The 22,552-nt window shown below is 47.3% G+C and overlaps 1 protein-coding gene across 5 annotated transcripts in view; it reads left to right on the top strand.

The window, feature by feature from the left end:
• Nucleotides 1-9,367: 9,367 nt before the first annotated feature.
• The window catches only part of Gnb1 (G protein subunit beta 1), a 59,933-nt gene continuing 46,748 nt past the window's right edge, over nucleotides 9,368-22,552 (top strand). For 3 of the 5 annotated variants that reach the window (XM_038333142.2, XM_038333143.2, XM_038333141.2), the window contains exon 1: nucleotides 9,368-9,518. The gene's annotated coding sequence lies outside the window, so the exon portion shown is untranslated. The remainder of the gene's footprint in view (nucleotides 9,519-22,552) is intronic. The other 2 variants (XM_038333139.2, XM_038333140.2) reach the window with 2 other exon arrangements.

Below are 22,552 nucleotides of genomic sequence, written 5' to 3'. Positions count from 1 at the left end.
GTGCAACACAGAGAAACAAGACTGACTCTCATAGTCCCAGACGGTAGACTAGGTGTCTTCAGAGGCATAGGCTGTGAGCTTCAATCCAGCCAAGTCTACATAGTGAGGCCCTGTCTCAAAAAAACAAAACAAAAAAAAGTATAGCTGGGCTGTGGTGGTGGTGTGTCTTTAATCCCATCATTAGTAAGACAGAGGCAGGCAGATTTCTGAGTTTGAGGCCAGACAGGACTACAGAGCAAATTCCAGGACATCTAGGGTTACACAGAGAAACCTTGTCTTGAAAAACTAATAATAATAATAATAATAATAATAATAATAAATATATAAAAAAATTTCAGAGAGTGATAGAAGGTCAAAGGAGGCAGAATAGGAGACTCTTAGAAGTCTGACCTAGTCTAAAGGGTCTATCCCAGTGGATTTAGGGCAAGCCTAGACATGAGCCCCTGGGGCCTTACAGCAGGGCCCAGCCCATCTCACAGGGACGTCACAGATAAAAGCTCCAGAGCCCTGGCTCCCTTCATGGTCTCCTAAGCTGGTTTTCAAAACACTTAGCACCTTTGGCCCAGCCTCCTCAGGAAGGCAGCTGAATGCAAGGATCATTCTGGCCCTAGGAGGCACACCCACAGCTGGAGACCAAACACCTCCTCAAGGCCCACACCAACAATCTCCCAAACAATAGCACTGTGTACACCTTGGATCCCTGCTTGCCCTCGAGCCCTGCCTCTCCTCGTTGCCTCTTTCAGGCAAACCTTGCATCATCTCCCGGTGGCAGGCGTCTAAAACTACAGGGAAAAGATTCTAGACAAACAGCTCTTGGACCCCAGAGGCCCACTCAGGAGGAAGCTGTCCCTGCAGGACCCAGGTTCTGCCACGGATGTGTGGGCTGAGCCCCAGGGCTGCTGCTCTGGGACTTGAGGCTTAGCACTGGGATGTTTCTGCAGAAGGCTGCTACCTGCTTCTTGCCTTGCACAATGGGGCCCAGGGTCCAGCCTGAGTGTGAAGAATAACTATGTGGCTTAGGGGCAGCAGAGTGGCTCTGGGTGAGGAGGCTATGTAGAGACCCCTTCATCCCTGCCCCTGATAAACTCAGGATGCTTACCATCACTTCAAAGGGTGTTAATGCTAAATACGGGTTCTCACTAGGGTCCTAAGTCAGAGGTCTGGGACAATGCCATGTGTATGATAGGCAGACTCATATATAAGGTAAAGGTCAGCTGGCCTAAGGAAGAAGCATGAAGGCCCAGAGCCTCAGCCCTACACCCGGGCAGGAGGGGACAGAAAGAAAGGCCTGGTCCTTCCCACTCCAGATCGGAAGACTGACTTCACATGTAGCATGGGCCACTGGGTGGAAATGAAGAGACCATCAGGAGAGAAAGGATAGACATGTGGATGCACTCAAGAGGCTGAGTGATCGTGAGTTCAAAGCCTGCTTAGGCTACATAAGATCCTGTCTCAAAAATAATTTTTAATTAAAAAAGTGATGTTGCCAGCCTCAGATACATGAGATGTTCTCTCAAAAAAAAAAAAAACCAAATAAAGTATAACTTGTAAAACAGTACTTTATGTTGTGTTCTTCCACATTTTTATTTTAATTTTTATTCTATTTTATGTATATGGGCATTCTGCGTATATGTCTGTCTATACACCATGTGCATGTCTGGTGCCCACAGAGGCCAGAGAAGGGTGTTGGTTTCCCCTGGAAGTGGAGTTACAGGAGGTTATGAACCACCATGTGAGTGCTGAGAATCACACTCAGGTCCTCTGGAAGAGTAGCCAGTGCTATAGTCAGTGCTTATGAATGCTGAGCCCTCTCTCCATCCCTTTCTACATTAAAGAAGAAAAAAAAAAGTCACAGACAAGGACAAGGTCCATGTTGGGGAACTGAGAGTCAGTAGAAATATTTTAGTGGTCTCCCTTCTGATTAAGTCCATGAGAGGCATGTGGAGGTTTTTTGTGGAGACCTTCCTCCCTGGAGCTGAGCAGGGGAGGGGTGAAAGGAGCAAGTGGGGACATCAGGCTTGGGTTCATTGAGACTAGGAGGGTGCAACCCATTCCCTTCCTCAGGAAGGGTCAATCTGGAAGTCTGGGTGTCTTTCTGTTAGGAAGGATGTGACCCAGAGATCTTTAGCCTCAGGAAAATCTAGGACTGCATGAACAGGAAGCCCTGTGGCCAGAGCCGTGCCTGGTAGGGATCCTGGGCCCATTGTATTTCATGTTAGCACCCTGGACCCTTTGCTGAATGGGAGCCTTGTTCCCAGAGGTCAGGGAAGGCTTGCAGATGGCCCACCTCCCCTGCCCAGTGGAAATGGTCCTCATGGTGCTCTGTGTTGTCTGGTCCAGCGACCTCCGCTAGTTCTTAGGTGTAGAAGGGCACTTCCAGGTACACATCCTATCTTTAGCTGTCCTATACTGGGTGGGGACCAGCAGGTTGTGAACAGGAGTCTGGGAAACCTTCAGTGCCAGAGGCTCTCCTGTGGCCCCTCAGCCAGCACCTTCAGGAGCCTGTCTCCATGGAAACGTTGGCGGCCTGCCCCACTGCTGCTGACACAGGTGTGAGATGTTTACTTGGCAGGTGCTGGAAGAGCTTAGTCTTAGGATAGTGAGTCCCAGGGTGCCATCTGCTGGGAGACAGGTTCCCAGGATGTCATGAACTCCCTTCCCCAGGGAAGGTCTTAGGCAGAGGAACTGGAGGCCAGAGGCCTGCACCTAGCGTCTCAGAGTCTGGGTTGCTCCTTTGCCCTAGACAAGCTATCATGACCACAGGGTCCACATCAGGTTCCTGGGTCCAGTCTGGCCAATAGTATATGTGCGTTCCTGTACGTGGGCCCCAAGTCCCCCCTCCTGAGCATGCTGGGGTATGTAGATAGCACCTTGTAGTGGAAGGAGAGGTCTCACCAAGCCACCCATCAGGCCTCTTGGCTCTGGACACTGGGGCCTGTGCCTGACATCCCTATTCACTGAAGCCCTTTCTCCGTGTGTCCATCAGAGTCTGGGTGTAGTCCTTTGTAAGTTTCAACCTCTGGGACATTCATTCTCTCTCACAGAGGATGCACCCAGGGTATGGCCCCCAGTTGTACCCTCAGGCCAGAACCCTTGACCTGCAGGAAGTGATGGAAGCTCAAGAAAACAACTGGGGCCTTTGCCTAAGTTGCTTTTCCAGGTTGGGCAAGAAATAGGACTGTTGGGAAGGAAATAGGACTTAGGGAGCAATGATTGCCCCAGATTTAACAAAGATCCTGCCCCAAGAGATACTTTAGAGGGTGTCTAGGGGCAGGGCTGGGGCTCCAAGCTTGGGGAGGGGAGGCCTAGCTTGCTTAATTAGGTGGAACTGAGCAGTACAGTGATCCTGGAACTGTGTTATTTCAGGTGTCCCTCCAGCACTAGTTGGACATTCAAGTCAGTGTCCAGAACTGCCCTAATGCCTGCATTTTGTCCAGGGCTCTAAGATCAGCAATCAAAGCAGGAAACACCAGGAAAATTGATGTTTAGCTGTGAGTCCCACGGAAAACAGAGTCTCTTCTTGAGGTGTAGCTCAATTGCTGTCCAAAATCTGAAGTTTATGTTTTCTTTTGGTTTTGATTATTTTTTTTTTGTGCATTGGTGTTTTGCCTGCATATATGTCTGCAAGGGAATCAGATCCACTGATTGAGCTTGAGTTACAGACAGTTGTGAGCTGCCATGTAGGTGCTGGGAATTGAACCTGGGTCCTCTGGAAGGGTAGCCAATGCTCTTAACTGCTGAGCCTTCTCTTCAGTACCTTTATTTTGTATTTTTCTTTTAAGACAGGGACTTACCTGGTAGTTACGATGGCCTGAAACTTACTATGTAAACCAGGCTGAACTTGAATTCATAACAATTCTCCTGTCCAGGCCTCTTAAGTCCTAGGATTATAAGGATATACCACCATGCACAGCTCAAAATCCTAGTTTTAGCAGAAAGACTGGTTGTGGGGGAATCCTGCCTGGAGACAGGTGATAGCCCCACCCTTTGTGCTGGAGACTGTGTCATCTAAACGGAGATGCTAATGGCAGCCTCCAGCTTTCTGCCACCAGGGCCTCTCGAAATCTGAATGAAACCCCCAGTATCTTCTTTTCATAGACAATTCAGATGCTTCTGGATGCTGTGGTCCTGAGCTGGAGTGGCCAGAAGGCGGAGTCCACAGTAGCGATTTCCTTATCAGACAGAGAAACTCCACACAGAGGACCAAAGAATGGGTGGGAATGGAGCCCCAACAGCTTCACAGAGCACCTGGATCCTGTTAGACCCAAAGCCCCGATGTCTGTTCTGAAACTATTTACCAAGTCTGTCAGTTGCTTCTTTTCATTCAAGATGGTTTAAGCTTGGATGCTTGTTGGTTTGACTCTCACGCTTTCAAACTGTACGTTTGGGCTCCGGTTCTTTCGGCTCATGGCTGCCTCCTGCATTAGAAAAGGCTAGGTTTAAATGAAGATGGCATCGGAGAGCCCCTTTCTTAGGTTTCTCTATGGCACCTGAACCATGGCAGAGGCCTAGAGGTTCACACATACAGCTCAGGCTGATGCCCTCCACACATCTCTTTCCAGGAAGGCACCTGGCACTGCTGGCCACACCAGGCCTTTGCTGAGGTCTAAACAGTACACTCATGTCATGGGCAACAAGGAATGCTCTGTTTTCTCCCCAGGTTTCTGTCTCACTCAAGTGGAGGAGACACAGGCTTACTTGCCTTTATCCTTCACCCCAGACCTGCAACTTCCATTTTACGTGTTATCAGAAGAGGGTAAGCACGTGCCCTCCACGTGTGTGGAAGTCAGAGGACACCTTTACAGAGTTTTTCTTTCCACCTTTACGTGGGTCCCAAGGATCGAACTTGGGATGTCAGGTTTGTGTGGCAAGTACTTACTTTATTTTTGAGACAATGTCTCTCTATGAAGCCCAGGCTGGCCTCAAACTAGACTTAGCCTCCTGAGTGATGAAATTATCATCATGCCTGGCTTACTGGACACTTTTTTCTTTTTTTATTTTTATTTTTTTTTTTATTTTTTTTTTTTTTTGGTTTTTCGAGACAGGGTTTCTCTGTAGCTTTGGAGCCTGTCCTGGAACTAGCTCTTGTAGACCAGGCTGGTCTCGAACTCTTTTTTCTTTTTTTAAATTTTTTTCGAGATAGGGGTTTTCTGTGTGACAGCCCTGGATGTCCTGAAACTCACTTTGTAGACAAGGCTGGCCTCAAAATCACAGAGGTATGCCTGCCTCTGGCTCCCAAAGGTTGGGATTAAAGGTGTGTGCCACCACCACCCAACATCACTGGGTACTTTTTGACATCCCTTCCTGTTCCATCTAATTTTGGAGCCCTGCATACAGGATGTCTGGTTTGTGATCAGAAGGATCAGGGTTAGAAGCATGGTACGACAAATTGGCACAGAACCAATCCCCTGTGAGATTGGGAGGGGACCAGAAGTACTTCAAGCACGCTGGCCAGTCTGCAAAGGGCACCCACTCTGCTCCCTTCATGTCCTCTCCTTGGGGATAGAGGTACCACTGGAGGTCAAGGTTGTGAGCTGCCCAGGCCATGTCCAGGCCACAACAGAGATGGGTACTCATGAGTATGTTTAGGGGGTGAAAGAGGTATGAGGGTCTCCTCAAGAGCCATGGCCCCGTTCTTTCTCCAAACCCAGCCTTTGGAAGCTCATAGGAACTAATTAGCACTTTCTTCCTTGTTACCTACATTCTGAGTCCCTGGGCACCATCACGTGTCCCTCCTCTCTTTCCTTCCTCTTCTCGGTGCTCTGGGGAGTGGAGGCAGGGGCAGGCCACAGTCTCACTTACTGGAAGTGATGATGGAATAGCTGTATGGTGAAAAAAACTTGGACAGTGCTCAGCAGGACAAGGACGGATGCCCTGAGGGCCTGAATCCGGGCCATGACGAAGGGACTTTACTGGCCACTATTCTGCCCTTTTACCAGATCAGGAAATCTAGAAACGTCCCTTGCTGTTTCAAGCTTCTTCAAAGCCTGGCTGGAGCAAGGCACCAGGGCACTGCCTTGCTCTGGGTCCCAGTCACATGCCTAGATTGTTTGAATAATTCAGATTTAAGAAGACCTACTTTCCTGTTAGGCCATTTCCTGCTAAAGAGCAGATGGGGGAGGGGCATTTGAATTATACATCCATGCTCCCTAGGTTTTTAGAGAAGCCTGGGCACCGAGCCAGTCCCTGGGCAGCGCTTCCACCCTGGAGCCCTGCTTAGCTCTGCAGCCACTGCTGATGGAGCCCTGGGCTGGTCACATCTGACTGGGTGTGGCTATGGACTTGCCAGCTGATTTCTGAGATGTTTCCGGAGAAGGGAGTGTGCCTGGAAAATCAGGAGAGGCCTGGACTCTTGGCCGTAAGCAGGGATCCCTCAAATTTTTGACTAACTGTCGAGAGGGCTGGGCAGCAGTGTGGGAACCAAAAAACACAAGGGACCTGGGCTGAAGTCATGGATGAAAAAGGAGGCTTCGGACCCCCTGGCATACAAGAGGGAAGGCTAGCTTCTTATCTTCAGGGCAGGGCACTGGCTGTTAGCTGAAGCAAGCTGGAGAATGACCAAGGTCCAAGGACAGAGGTCCCTGCTGCCTGGGGAGTGCACATTTGTGTGTGGGGGGGTGAGGCCATGCAGCAGCCTGAAGCTTCAGCTGGGGCTCTGAGAATCAGGGGCCAGCCCCACCCCCCTTTCTTCCTTCCTTCCCCTCAACTTTGCCCCTCACACCCTCTCCATAAACACATAAATGATGATTTCAGCCAGTGTTGTGCGGCAAGTTCCAGGGAAGGCTCTGCCCCACCCTGATCAGAGATCACATGGAAGTACAGAGGCTAAATCTCAAAGCCTGAGAAGGCTGAAGCAGGAGGACCCCAGATTCTAGTCTAGCCTGGGCTGCAGAGCAAGATGTCGCTAAACAACAGTTCAACCATGTCAATCATGTTAGGGCTCAGCGTCCTCATAAAGGACCTTGTTCGTCAGCTGCCAATAAGTGGGAGCAGGGAGGAGGCAGCTTATGGAACAGGGGAGCCCCAGAGGCTAGCCCCTGAAGGGCTCAGTCTGTTCCCTCCCTGCCCCCATCTTCACTAAGGAGACTTAAAAGTGGCTGAGGGGCTCACAGCAACATGGAAGACTCGGCAGCGATAACTGGACTTGTATACTTTGTAGCAGATAACTGGACTTGTATACTTTGTAGCGGATAACTGGCCTTGTATACTTTGGGCTACTTGCCTCTGTCCATTTCCCTTCTATACCACTTCTTCCTTCCTCTCTCTCTTCCTCTTCTTGTTTCTACTTTAAGTCATTCACCCAGGCAGATCTTGAAGGGTGGGTATCAGGCCTGCTGGAGTCTGATGACTGCCTTAGAATGTGAGAGCACCTGCCAATACCCAGAAGCCCTGACCCTCTGATTTTCTATTAGACTGCACTCCTTGCCTCAACCCTTCTCTGCAGAAGCCTGGGGCCCAGTTGTTACCTTTCCTTTCCTCTAGCTCCACCCTTTTTTGGACCAGCAGTGACTAGTGGAGACCTCATTCCTCCCATCTCTTCCCAGGTATAGCTCTGGTTGCTGAGTCTTGACCCTCACTTGGAACTCAGAATGCCATTTACTTTTCCCCAGACCGTAAATACCCCCCAGGATCCTCTGGGGGTGGGGTGGTTGCTGTGGGTGAGGAAGTCTTCACAGGAGTCACAATGAAATAAGGAAAAGAGCTGGGCAAGATGGCTGGGAATAGGCCACTTCTGAGAAATGAAGCTGGCAATGGTTGTTCTTTTAGGACTGGACCAGTAGGCGCTTGGGAGCATCTGCACAGAAGTGATAGCACAAAGGCCGGTCTTCACAAAGTTATGGAATAGAGGGACAAGGGAGAGGACTGTTGGGGAAAGCACAAGATGACTCTGGGCTCTACTGGAAGAGGGTGGGGTGATGGAGCTGTCAATGGTGTTGAGTAAAAGAGCTACTCAAATGACAATAACCCAGGTTTAGCTCAGCTGGAGTAACATAGAAGCCCAGGGGTAAAAGGCCATAGGGTAGGATGGCAAGCAATGATGGTTACGCTGGAGATACCTGGAAACAAATTCCTTACTCTCAAAGCAGAAGGTCACTGACTTGAAGGAAGAGATTATGAATAAGCCCTGCAGTGTTTTGGAGAGATCAGTACACTTAGTGTGCTCTAGAAAAACAGTCACAAATGTCCACATGACTGTATGTACATATGTGTTTTTGTGTATATGTGTTCTCCCTCAGGCTGTCTGCTCAGCCTGCTAAAAGTAATGGCATGTTAGTAGCAATGAATCTCCAGCACCTGAATCCTCATTTCTATTGCCCACTAGCAGGAGCTAGGACTCTTTTTTTTTTTTTTTTTTGGTTTTTCGAGACAGGGTTTCTCTGTGGCTTTGGAGCCTGTCGTGGAACTAGCTCTTGTAGACCAAGCTGGTCTCGAACTCACAGAGATCCGCCTGCCTCTGCCTCCCGAGTGCTGGGATTAGAGCTAGGACTCTTGACAGAAGGTCACAGCTCAGGGCTGACACAGAAAAAGCCTAGGAGCAAAGCGACAGGGATATTTCTATGACCTGGCAGGAAGCATCCGGAGCAGGGAGGAAGGTGTGAAGACCACCCACCCAAACGCTGCTGCAAGAAGAAACAGAGTAGGGAGGAGGTAGACCTGGCTGCAAGGTGCACAAGAGACAACAAGAATGGAGACTATGAAGTGTGAAGAAGAAAACCTCCTCAGCAGCGAGCGGCGCGAGGTGCCAGTGCCAGGTCCCAGGCTGTGGTTTAAGAGAGAGGCTAGCACAGGCCTGGAGGAAGTAAGAGAGGAACAGAGACTATTTTGGAAAGGACAGAAAGGGAGTGAAGAAGTCAGTGTGGCAGGAGTCGTGTTAGCCCAAGGCGGCTGAAATAAGAGGCAAGACGGACCGAATGGCATGCCTTACAGATTCTTGGGGTTACTCTCCACAACCTTCCTGTGCCATCTGGCTACCCTTGCCCAGGCTAGGCCCCGTTAGGCCGCTCGCCTACGCCCTCTGGCCCTCCCGGCTGGACACACAGGCGGAACACACCACGCTCCAGCTTGGGGCGCGTGGTATTGGAACCTAAATCAGCGATCTAGAACCCGAGGCTACCGAGAAGGATCTGCAGACAGGTCACCCCCCTGGAAGACCCTCGAGCAGGATCACGGTGCCTTTAAGCCGCTCGCGCACGCGCAGGGGCGAGGAGGGCGGGGCGGAAAGCGCGGCACGCGCACGCCGCCGGTGCGTGGTGACGCGACGTGGGGTTTCCCGAGGCTGCAGACAGGGGCCGCCGCGCCCATCCTGATGGCTGGAGGCGTCTGAGGGGCGGACGGCGACGACGACGGCGGCGGCGGCGGCGGCGGTGGCGGGCGCGGGCGGCGAGGGCAGCGGGGCTGGGACTGGAACAGCCGCCGCGCGGACCCGACCAGCCTCGCCGGCTCCTGCCCGCAGGCCGCGAGCGCGACGACCGGGTCGATCAGGCGGCGGCGTGGGCGCCAGACTGGGCGAGGGCGAGGTGAGCGTGGCCCCGGTTTGCGAGTGGCGCGGGCCCTTGGCTGGGCCGGGCCGAGCCCTGCGGCTCTTCTTCCCGCCCGGGGGGAGGGAAATCATCGGTCGCTCGAGTCATCACGCCCTCCAGGGTGGGGCCGGCGGGGACCGCAATCCACGGGTGGGCTGGGTGGGCGGCGGGGCCTGGGTCCCGGGTCCCGGATTGGTTGGGGCGGAGCCGCCTAGGCCGGGACGCGGACCGGGCAGGGGTCTTGGGCTTAAGGCCGCATCCGTGATGTGAGACCCGTGGCCGGTGTCCTGGGCTTCAGGGTGGATCCCGAGCTACGGCGACTGGGGTAGGGGTCCTAGGTTCGAGGCTGGATCCCGGATGCGGGACTGGGTCTGGGGTCTTGGGTTCAAGGCCGGACCGAGTGTCGGGATTCGGTTTTCAGATCCGTGATCCTGGAATCGAGGCTGCGGTGGAGTGGTCTCGGCCGTGGTGCCGGAATCCGGCGGTGGTCCTGAGTTTTAAAAAGGGGAGCGGGATGCTGGACCGGGGCCCGGGGCCCGGGGTCGTGGGTTCGAACCTGGGCGGGGCGGCCTAGGCCGGGATGAAAAGGGCGCCCCGCAGGCGCTTCTTCTCGAGGCCAGGTCCCCGCGGGAACAAAAGCCGAGCTCTGCCCTCCCGACCGCGCCTTCCTGCGGGGTGTGGGACTCATCAGGGCCGCGCGGGGAGCGGCCGCGGGGCGGGTCTCCCGGATACCGCGATCACCCGTGTCGGGTGCGGGCCTGCTGCCTACCGTGCTTCCCGGCTCCCCTGCTTCCCGACGTTCCCGGCCCCAGGCTCCCGCGAATGAATGGGCGCCGCGTCCGGTCGCCGCGACAAGATGGCGATGCCCGCCTTTGTCAGCTAGGACCGCGCCGGCCGCCGCCGGGGCTGAAAACAAAGGCCGGCCCTGGCAGCCACGGCCGGGGCAGAAGAGAAAAGCGCCGGGGTCCTAGGTTCGCCTGGGCGCCACTGTGCGGGGAGGGGGCGTCCTGCCCAGAGCCCTCACCGGGTGGTCTAGCCTATCCGAGTCTCTACAGCCTCGATTTCCCCTGGGGAACTACAGCTTGGCTTTTAACCTTTTGATACATTTGAACATGTTTTTTTTTTTTTTCCGGGTTTTTTTAAACGTCACGTTTAGCATCCCCCAAGTAGCATCCCTATATGTTCCCAGTTTATCTTTACGGAGGTTATGTCAGGATTTTTATTTTGAGAGAATTAGTGGAATTTATAATGAAGTATATGAACGGGCCTTGTGTGTAATACTGAAATTTCAGGAAACTCGTAGTGTTTATTAGTTCTTTTGTTATGCTTAGGCCTGATAGCAGCAAGCAAGCATTTTTGTGTGGTCAAATAGCCTGTGAGATTGACTATTAGCTAAGAAAATATGTAGATGATCTTTCATGATTAGCAAATAAATGGCAGTGTTAATCTTGTGAAAAGTTCACTGTCGAGACTGAATATGTTTTTCAGAGAAAGCATTAATCGGTTTCTAAATTGCTTTGTCTTTTTTTTTTAAACCGGTTTTTATTTGAAAATAAGGGTTTTAGTTCTCATAATAAAATCTGGATTCTTCTCGAAGGTACTTCATACTGCAAAAAGAAAATGAAGGAGCAGTCCTTTTCTCCTTTCTTATACTGGGTGTTTGGCCGAGGATCAAAGTGTGAAGACAGGCATTGAGCCTCTAGACAACAGAACTAGGTTCTGGCGTGGTTTGACTTACGGAAGCCCGACTTTGCTGACAGACGTGTACAGGAATGTAGTGCTGCTGGGAAGGCCAGGAGCTCCATGGGGAGGAGGCTAGACCGTGGGTGTGGGGTCTTGCCTGCATGATCTTCATGGGGAGGAAGCTAGACCGTGGGTGTAGGGTCCTGCCTGCATCATCTCCATGGGGAGGAGGCTAGACCTTGGGTGTAGGGTCCTGCCTGCATGATCTCCATGGGGAGGCTAGCCTGCAGGTGTAAGGTCCTGCCTGCATTTTATTTCACTGCTACAGTGTGCAGTCTATTTCTTAGGAGATGAGAGGCTGGAATGTCAAAAGTAGGTTATCTGTGGCTGTGTGCTCATACCCACTGCTTGGCTCTGGGTGTACAGATGCACGGTTTCAGGATTGTATTTCATCTGCTAGATCCTTGCAAGGATCTTTTTATGCAGGAGGTTGAACATGGAACGTCAACGTCTTCCATGAATTTATCCACAGGACACAAACAGTTCTTATGTAGTACCTGAGCTGACATCAAAGCTATGTTTACTTCACCAGACTAGAGCAGAGTGCCCCTTAAGCACACTTTTAAAAAAGGCTTCTCTTTGTTTGGTAGCCTTAGTTATGTCTGATTTGGGGGAATAGGGGACCAGGTAAATTTCCTTAGATTTAAAAGGTTGCAGAATAAACCAGATGTGGTGGTGTGTCTCCTCTAATCCCAGCACTCTGGATGCTGAGGCAAGAGGATCAATGCAAGTTGGAGCAGCCTGGGTTACTTCCTGACCAGCCTTGTCTAAAACACTCCCTTTTCCCAAAATCTGCATAATAATATTTTTGTCTGTTTTCCTCAGAAAACAGACACATCTTTCCACATCTAGGAAGGCTGGTTTCAGAGTTTTATCATGATGGATTTATACCAATCACTGGAGAAACAGACTGATTTAGAGAAGATAATCTCTCAGAAGAGTGGTGCATGGATTAGTGAAGCTTTGTTAGTTTTACTTAGTTACGAAGTACTGGGTTGGGGGTTTAGGTACTCAGTGCCACGCCTGAGGACCTAAGTTAAATCCCTGGGTCCTCCCATGAGGAAGGGAAGAAATGCACATGATTGCTCCAAGTAAGTATAATTTAAGAAAACCTATTTGATACTCCTGGAAAAGTTAACATCTCTAAAGGTAGCCTTGAGAAAACCCTTGAGCCTTCAGGGCTCTTTCGCCGCACCCACTACAGTTGGCTCTGTGGCCAGTACTCACCTCCAGTGAGCCACAGTGATTTGTTTTAGAAATGGTATCTGCAGTTATTAGTTTGTTCATTGAATTGTTTTCCTCTGCCCAAGAGATTTGGCTCATGTCAGTCATTAAATTGGATTAAATTCTTTATGTGGGCTTTGGCTTTAGCATTAGTGGATTGGTAATAGATATTCTCAGTTTTATTATCTGGCTTGACCATATGGTGTGCCTTTCCCCATCTCCCTCTAGCTTTTTAAAGGCCATTTCACTCTGTAACCCATGTTGTCCTGGTATTCACTGTATAGTCCAGGCTGGTCTCTAACCCCTGGGATCCTTCTTCCTCAGCCTTCCAAATGCTGGGATTCAGGCATGAACCATCATAAGTCTCATAAGACAAGAAACAAATTTTTTAGACTTGTGAGGTGTTTTTTAATTTTTAAAATTATTTTAATATTTAATATTTTACATGTTTGAATATTTTGCCTGCATGTAAGGCTAGGATTACATAAAATGGTTCTAAGCTTTATTTAATTGAGTTCATTCTGCTATTCATAAAAGGTTATTACAGATAATATTTAGTTCCTGTAGAGGCCAGAAGGCTGAGTTGTGTTACAGATGGCTGTGCACTACCATGTAGGAACTGGGAACAAAACCCAAGTCTTCTACAAGAGCAACAAGTGCCCTTGATGGCTGAGCCTGCTTGCGCGTACCTTTTTTTTTTTTTAAATTTTTTTGGCAGTTTGAGACAGTCTTTCTATAGCCTTGGCTGTCCTAGAATTCACTATATAGACTAGACTGGCCTCGAACTCAAAGATTCACCTGCCTCTGCCTCCCAAGTACTGGATTAAAGGTATGTGCCACCACTTTCTTAATTCTTAACATTAATTTAAATTCTGATTTTAGGAGTTGATGGCTTGACCCTCTAAGGTCATTTGCTACTCAGAAAGTGAGGCCAGGCTAGGCTACATAGGACCGTTTGAATAATTCCAGGTTTGCCTTTGTGTGTTTGTTTTGTTTTCCAAGACAGGACTCACTGTGTTGCTCAGGCTAGCCTTGAACTACTCACGGGATCCTCATCCTTCTGATTTTCCAAGTGCTAGTATTGCAGTCTCCTAGAGCTGTGCTTAAGAGTATTTATAGAAATTATGAAGTAGAAGTTCAGTTAAATGGTTGGTTTAGTGATCATTGAACAAGAGGAAAAAAGAACAGATTTAATTTACAAAACTAAAATGTTTAATAGTGATGGGAAAATGGCTCTGTGATATTGTATGGATGTGTATGTGAAGAGAGGACATACCATGTTAACTGTTCTAGAATAAGAATTTTAAAACTTGAATTTTGTTGCATAACTTATTTCAGAAATACAGACTCTGTAGACACTGGATTGGTCACTGGGTAAGAGGACTGCTAACTGCTCTTTAACCTCCTTGTGCAGTACTGGCTTAGGGAGTTCTGTTGATCCCTGGTGCTACTGCTGGCTTCCAATGACAGACAGACTTTCTCTTTTATAGGACAAACTTAATAACAATAGCAGTATTTAGTGATTTTTCTTCTTTAGGTGGATTGTTTTCAAGACAGGGTTTCTCTGTATAGTCCTGGGACTCACTGTACATTGACTGGGCTGGCCTCAAACTCAGAGATCTGCCTGCCTCTGCCTCCTGGGTGCCAGGATTAAAGGTGTGCGCCACCACCGCCCGATGTGTGCATCACCTTTAATTGAACTCAGGACCCCTGGAAAAATAGCCTGTGTTCTTAACCTCTGAGCCATCTCTCCAGCCTGTGATTTGTTTTCTTAAATCAGAATTTTTTGTTTTTGTTTTGGCTTTGCTTTTTCGAGACAGGGTTTCTCTGTGTAAGAGACTAGGATGGCCTCTGCCTCCCCAGTGCTGATTATATTAAAGTAGTATACCACCACTGCCACCTGCCTGAAATCAGAAGTTTTAAAGAGCCATTTCTTTAAGTGCAATTTAAAAGACTAGGATTACATAAAATGGTTCTAAGCATTATTTAGTTGAGTCCATTCTTGTATTTATATAACGGTTATGGTTACTAGATATAAAGATAGTATTTAGTAGTCCCAGGTTTTTTTTTTTTTTTTTGGTTTTTTGAGACAGGGTTTCTCTGCAGCTTTTTTAGAGCCTGTCCTGGAACTAGCTCCTGTAGACCAGGCTGGCCTTGAACTCACAGAGATCCGCCTGCCTCTGCCTCCCCAGTGCTGGGATTAAAGGCGTGCGCCACCACCGCCCGGCTTAGTAGTCCCAGTTTTATGATGTATTTTGTCAAGCGGGGAAGAGAGTGTGTGTGAGAGCTATAGGACTGTTAGAGAGAGAGCAGCACAGGTGAGACATGCTATTAACCTGTGGGCAGCTGTGTGGGATGTGGGGGTCGATTGTAAAATACAGTCCCTGCAAGAAATGTAGATGTTCATCTGCTCATCCGCTTGTCTATTGGTTGATATTCCCTTTCCTTTGTTATTAATTAATTAATTAATTAACTTGGTTTTTTTGAGACAGAGTTTCCCTGTGTAGCTTTGGAGCCTATTCTGGAATTCACTCTGCAGACCAGGCTGGCCTTGAACTCAGAGATCTGCCTGGCTAATTTATTTAATATTTCTTTTCCTTTTCTTTTTTTTTTTCCTTTTTGTTTTGTTTTGCAAGACAGGGTTTTGCTGTAGTCTTGGCACTTGCTTTGTAGACCAGGCTGGCCTTGACCTCACAAATCATGGAGATCTGCTTGCTATTGCTTCCCAACTGCTGGGATTAAAGGTGTGTACTAGCATGTTTGGCATATTTAATATTTCAAATGTTTGCTCAGCACCTTTTCCGAGTCCTGAGGACAAAGTGTGGGAGCCTGACCAGTAGGAACAATGGAGGTCAGTGGTTCTCAGGGATACCTAACCAACCAGTTCTAGACTTGGTGAAGTCTCCGAAATAAGTTTGAGGTGTGGGGCAGAGGAGAGGAGATGGTATTTTTCATGCAGCAAACAGTAGCTGGACTCCATTATCCACCTTGTTTTCAGCACTGGAGCAATGTCTGGCACATAATAAACATGCAATAATTACTTTTCTGTGGGAGAAGTAGATAAAGAAAGATCAGAGTCTTGGGGAAAATGTGAACTCCGACAGGCCTCTGAAGGGCTTGAGTAGGTTGGCTAGAGAGGGACAGCGCTTAAGCCTGGAGCATTCTCAGGGCGTGGGGAGGAGGCTGGCTGGAGAAGATGAGTAAAGCTGGTGATCAGGACGGAGCCCTGGGGTTTTGTGGGGGTTCTGTCCTGGGTGCCTGGTGGAGTAGATAATGACTTTGGTTTGTGCATCTTCACATTCTGCTCCACAGACACATAAGAGTCCTTGAACATTCTCATGCTCTGTGGAGACCCTCACAAGTCTGTTTGCAGAGTTCTCCATTAGGAGCCTCTCACCACAGGACCTTCCTGAACCCCAGGCTCCATAGCCTGATGTTGAGCTTCCCACTAGTTAGTTCCAAGCTTCTGGAAGAAGGATACTCAGCTTTACTCAAGCATCACCAGCTCCTGAAAAGTAACATGGTAGATATTTGTTGAATCAGTGACTTCTTAGGCCTTTGGGAGTTATTAGCATTTTGATGGTGATTGGAGCCTTGGGATCAATCAGTGCTTACTCTGACCTTCAAGTCTTAAAGTGTAATCTGTAAACTCTTAGCAGTTCCTGAAACCCTCTTTAGGGTCTCTTAAGTTAAAGCTACTTGTAATCCTATGAATATTTTATTTGACTTATGTCTGTGTTAGATTTGCACTGGTGGCAAATAAAACTGCTAACTGCTTAACACAGATCAAGGCTGTGGTACAAACTGGTCATTTTCATACCTTTCGGGTTAATCACTGATTGATCTTTAGATTCAGGAGGCAGAGGCAGGCAGATCTCTGAGTTTGAGACAAGCCTGTTTGATAGTGAGAACCAGGTTAACCAGGGCTTTAAAAAAATCATTAGTCCTTTACATTTATTATTTTCTAGTTTTTTGAAATGAAATCTTGCTATATACCCCAGGTTGGCCTGTTTTGACTAGTTATGGTGACACATGCCTTTCTTGTTTTGTTTTGTGGGTTTATTTTTCCCCCTTAGGCAGGGTTTCTCTGTGTAGCCCTGTCTGTCCTGGAACTCACTCTATAGACCAGGCTGGGTTTGAACTCCAGAGATCGCCTGCCTCTGTCTCCTGAGTACTGGGATTAAAAGTGTGCACCACCAACACCTGGCTCCAGGCCTTTTAAAAACCTAATGCCTTTGATGAATTGTCAAAAATAGGTTCTGTTATTCTAACTCTCGACTGCCCATCCATCCCTTTACTGGCCCATGACAGAACGGGAAGTAGGCATTGTGCAGCTGAGCTGAAGACCTGTAGCTCTTCAGACATGGGTTGGCAGAAAACGTCTCAAAAACTAACAGTGAACCAGATACTTAAAATAACTTGAGTATTGATGGCAGTAATAAATAGAAACACTGAGGGCTTCTATTTCATAATAAGATAGAATAATAGACTAGAAATACATAGAAATAATATAAATAAAATACTTATTTATAGAATAATAATAGAAATATTATAAGTAGAAATAAATAGAAAATCTCAGAGAGATTGCTCAATGGTTAAGAACAGTGACTTCTGCCAGAAGACCTAGGTTTTATTCTCAGCGCCCACATAGAGTTCACAATCATCTGTAACTTCCATTCTGGGCATCTTCTTCTCGTCTCTGAGGGCATGCATATGGTACACAGATAATACGTGCAGGCAAAACATCTATATACATGAAATGAAATATTTTTTAAATAAATAGATGATTTCAAACAGAAATAGAGATTTTTGTTCCTGCTATCATGACAAACAGTATCCAGTATTTAAAGGGTGTGTGTGTTTTACTGGAATGAAACTCCAGGCCTCCTGTATGCAAGTATTCTACCACTAAGGTACACATTTTCAGTCTTGAGGATAGTGTGCCTTGCATATGAGATTAGAGGGTAGTTGTAGTGAAACAGTTTTTGTTAATTATAGATGAAGCATTGTCTACATTTGAAATACCGCCTTGTATCAGTCAACTTTCACTTCCCAAATGGCGTGTACATGATGCTGTGAACTCACAAATGAATGAAAGATCTATTCAGGGCATAAACTGGAGTAAAATGATTTAATGAAACTACTTGAAAAATTGTCAGTTTCAGATTCCACATTAGAACTACTCTTTAAGAAACTGACCACTTGGTGTGGCTCATAGAATAAATGTCCTGCCTCAGAAACAAGGTTGGAAGACACTCACTACAAAAGCCTGATAACTGGCGTTATGTCCTCAGGACCCACATGTAGAGACAGATGGAGAGAAATGACTTTACAAAGTTATCCTCTGGCCTCCACATGTATGCTGTGGCACATACATGCCTCCTTCCATGTAAATAAATAGTTTAAAAACAGAACAGTAGCACATGGACCAGTGAGAATCAGCCTGAGGCCATCAAGCCCCCTTATAGAATGTACAACTTTTTTTTTCTTCTGTTTTTCAAGACAGGGTTTCTCTGTAACAGCCCTGGCTGTCCTAGAACTCTCTTTGTAGACCAGGCTGGCCTCGAACTCACATAGATCCGCCTACCTCTGCCTCGCAAGTGCTGTGACTAAAGGTGTGTGCCACCACCACCCAGCTAGAATGTATAATTTTAACAGTGTTGAAAATTTATGCTGGACATGGTGGCATGTTTGTAATCTCATGGTTGGGAGGTAGAGGAAGGAGGATTATCATAGTTTAGTGCCTTCTTCAGCTACGTAGCAAGATTGAGGCTGTTGTAGGCTATATAACAGCCTTGTTCTACAAACCTCTGCCAAAGCAAAATCCAAAAACCATGTCATGAAGCAGTGACTGACAGCTTTACATTTTGTAGATTTCTTTCGTTCTTTCTTTCTTTCTTTCTTTCTTTCTTTCTTTTTTTTTTTTTTTTTTTTTTTTTGGTTTTTCGAGACAGGGTTTCCCTGTAGTTTCTAGAGCCTGTTCTGGAACTAGCTTTTATAGACAAGGCTGGCCTCGAACTCAGAGATCCACCTGCCTCTGCCTCCTGAGTGCTGGGATTAAAGGTGTGCGCCACCACCACCGCCCGGCTTATTCCTGACTTTTTAAAGTTGTCTGAATTCCACATAATGTGAGTTCTGTTGGAAACCAGAGGAAGGGTATTGGATCTCCTGGAGCTGGAATTATTTTTATCCCTCATAAAAAAATGTTGTTTTTGATAATATGTGTTCTAAGTGATTTAATACACATACATTTGGGGGAATGGGCTTTGCAATGTATGTGGAGAACATTTGGGGATGCTCTTCCATGCATGTGTGGAAGCCAGAGGTTCACTTGGGATATCTCATGTTCTCCTTAGTTGTGTGATTTTGAATGGATCTTTAGTACTTTCATTTATTTTAATTATGTGTGATTGTGCATAGATGGATATGGGTACCCTCAGGTCAGAAGAGGGTGTCAGAGGCCCTGGAGCTGAAGTTACAGGCAGTTGTGAGCTACCTACCCACTGTGGGTGCTGGTACTGAACTAGGGTCCTCTGGAAGAGTGGTGTGTGTTCCTAACAACCGAGCCATCTCCAGACCTTCCTCAATTTCTGAGATTGGTTTTTGACTGAAAGTTGAACCCCGAAGGATCTGTGCTTACTCCCAACCTCCCCTCCCCCATCCTAAACCTTCTTCATTCCAAGTACTGGGGTTGTGGGCACATGCTGGCAAGTCTTAGTCTTGTGTTTGTTTTTGGTTTTTTAGACAGTTTCTCATTGTAGCCTTGGCTGTCTTAGAACTCACTCTGTAGACCAGGCTGGTTGGTCTTGAAGAACTCAGAGATCCATTGGCCTGTTTCTGCCTCCCAAGTTCGGGGTTAAAGGTGTTCTCCACCATTGCCTGGAAAGTCTTGCTTTTTATGTGGGTTCTGGAGATTCAAACTCCATTCCTTGTGGTTACTTAGCATTCATTTTACCCATGAACCTTCTCCCTAGCATCTGATTTAACATTTAAAAACTTTTCAGTCTTGAACTACGAGGATGGCATAGTGACTAAATGTACTTATTACCAAGCCTGATGACCTGAATTTAATCCCTGCGACTTACACAGTAGAATAAGAGAACTTCCTCATGCAGGTTGCCCTCTGACTTCCGGAGCTCCTCACTCCCCCAAAATTTAAACTAATTAAAAACTTAATTTTTACTTACTTATTTATTGGATTTTTGAAATGGCTTTGGAGCCTATACTGGAACTAGCTCTAGTAGACCAGACTGGCCTCAAACTCACAGAGATCTGCCTGCCTCTTCCTCTCTAGTGCTGGGATTAAAGGCGTGCACCACTACTGCCCGGTTTAAAAATCCTAGTCTTAATTTCTGAATATGGTAAATAACAGTTAATCTATCAAGGCCCCTGGGATCCTGAATGATTGAAAATGGAAAGGGAGTCTGAGTTGAAAATTAGACAATGGAAGTTTTTAGCTTGCAGCCAGTCATGCTGTCTTAATGTCTTGTCTCGTCACTTCTGTCTCACCCTGCAGGGGAGGAAAGCCCAGAGTTTCCGTGAGGTTTGCCCTGAGAGTAGGTACGGGGAAAGTAGAAGGGCAGTAGCAGATGACGAGTGTGGAAATAGTAGCTCATAGAACACAGAGGTGAGAAAAGTCCATGGGACTTTTCTGAGTGCAAGGAATGGTCAAAAGTGAAGAGTGGGGAACAGATGGAGCTTGTGGCAGTGGAGGAGAAGGGTAGGTGCTTGCTGTGCTTGGCTGGGAGTACTTAAGGTGGCTGGCTACATAGGGGAGCGATAGGAGATCTCCCTTCTTTCCCTTTTTTGAGACGGGGCCCCTTGAACTCAAAAAGTCCTTCCAACCTGTTTCCCCAGTACTGGGATTAAAGATGATGCCACCACTTCCAGCCAGTTGTGTTTTCTCCTCCTCACAGTCCACGCGTCCGTCTGTTGAGCATCTTTGTTCTCTCCATTCTCATAAGCATTGTGAGGATGAAATGAGATGGAGCCCCAGGCCTGAAGGCTTTTGCCTTTAATCCCTGCACTGGGGAGGCAGAGGTGAGGGAGTGGGGTCTCTGAGTTTAAGGCCAGCCTGGTCTACATAGCAAGTTCCAGAATGGCCATGGCTACATCGAAAAACTATAACTCAAAATAAAACTAAATAAATGAAGTGGAGTAAAATGTCAGCTTCAGTGGACACTGGGAGCATCTTAGCCCTTTGCCCGTTCTTTCATGCTTTCATGAGATGCTTCCCTAGGCCCTGCTGGGCTTTGGGTTCTGTTGTAACAACCACAAACTTACTCTCATGGTTCTGGAGGATAGAAGTCTGAAATCGGGGTGCAGGCAAGATGTGTGAGCGTCCTGCAGGGAACTGGGGAGTTCCCTGTATACTGCTCTGCCTTTGAGAAGCTTTACTCTCTCATTGCTGTCAGCCTGTAACATTGTAACTTGTGCTTGCATCACTTCAGTTTTCCGACCGTTTTCATAGGACTTTCTGAACCCCATGCAACTGCTCTCCTTAGAAGGACAGTTACTTGGCTGAGGCCTACTCTAATTGTGTGATCTCATTTTAGTTCGCCTGATTACACCTGAAAAAGACCTTTCCAAATAAGGTCATAGTTCCGGGTAGGCATGAGTTTTGGCAGATGCTGCTCAACCCTAGATAGCTAGTGCTTCATCCTTTGAGACCCCTCTCCTTGTGTGTCTAACTGATGTTCTCCTGTGTACTTGCTTTCTTTCAAAGTCAAGTAGTGCTGAGGATGGAGCTCAGGATCTGTCCTGTGCTGGACAGTGCTCTGCCACCATGTTATATCTCCAGTCCCCTTTCCCTCTTCTGTTTTATATCCTGTTCAGTAATAGAACCATGTGTCTAGTGTGACTGAAAAACTAGGTACTTTGTTTCCTTTTTTTTTCTGAAGACAGGGTCTTTCTGTAGTCCTGGTTGTCCTGGAATTTACTATATAGACCAGTTTGGCCCCAAACTCAGAGTTTCTCTTATCTCTGCCTCCAGAGTGCTGGAAGTAAAAGCGTTTTTATCCCCAAGCCCAGCTAGGCTCCTTAGTGTTAATTTATTTTTTATAAAATGAATTGTTTTGCCTTATGTGGTCACTAAGTGCCATTTTGAGCAATGTAAAAGTATGAATTTGGGGAATTAAGTTGTGTTCACAAACTAGATTTAGCAGCCTTTGCATATTTAAAGTTAGGAGCTGCTGTTGACCTTGTTTAAACCTTGGAACGTCAAGGTTAGATTCAGTAAATATCTATTTTAAATGGAAGTCGTTTGTAAGCTGGACATAGTAGTAGCTTACACCTATAATCTTATACTTGAGAGACTGAGACAGGAGGGAGATCACTGGAAGACTTGTACTACAGTGTGAGACTAGAGTTTGGGGAGGAAGGAGGAGAGAGAAAAAAAGGAGTTGGGTTCTTGAAAGATGGCTGGCTCTATGGTCAAGAGCACTCGCTGATGTTGCAGAGGGCCTGAGTTTGATTCCCAGCACCCCTACACGGTGACTCAAAACCGTCTGTAACTCCAGTCCCAAGGGACCCAATGCCCTCTTTTGGCCTCCAGAGTCACCAGACATGCATGTCCTGGAATACACAGACATGTACAGGCAAAACACCCATACACATAAAATAATAAAGAGTAGTTTGGGCCAGGTGGTGGTGGCGCACACCTTTAATTTCAGCACTTGTGAGGCATTGATGGATGGATCTCTGTGTTTGAGGACAGCATGGTGTACAGAGCAAGTTCCAGGACAGGCTCCAAAGCTACAGAGAAACCCTGTCTTCAAAAACAAAACAAATAAAAAACAGTTTGTACTCAGAATTAGAATTTTGCTGGTCTAGTTCACTTTGAGATATTTCAACGTAAACAAGTACATGGTTCCTAAACTTGCTGCCCTTAAAAGCAACTTGATTTTGGCTAGTTTTAGCAGACCACATATCATGTAGCCTTAGATAATTCCCTAGTATCTGGAGTTGATGTTCTGCTAGGGGACAGCTGTCAAATCCAGGGTTTGTGGGAAGCAAGCACTCTGCTATTGAACTATACCCCTAGCTCAAGAGGGAGAGACCTAGGT

The sequence above is a fragment of the Arvicola amphibius genome, chromosome 6 (assembly GCF_903992535.2).
Source record: "Arvicola amphibius chromosome 6, mArvAmp1.2, whole genome shotgun sequence".
Taxonomy (NCBI): domain Eukaryota; kingdom Metazoa; phylum Chordata; class Mammalia; order Rodentia; family Cricetidae; genus Arvicola; species Arvicola amphibius.
Note: the sequence above shows the minus strand (reverse complement) of the source record. Positions and strands in the feature narration are given on the sequence as shown.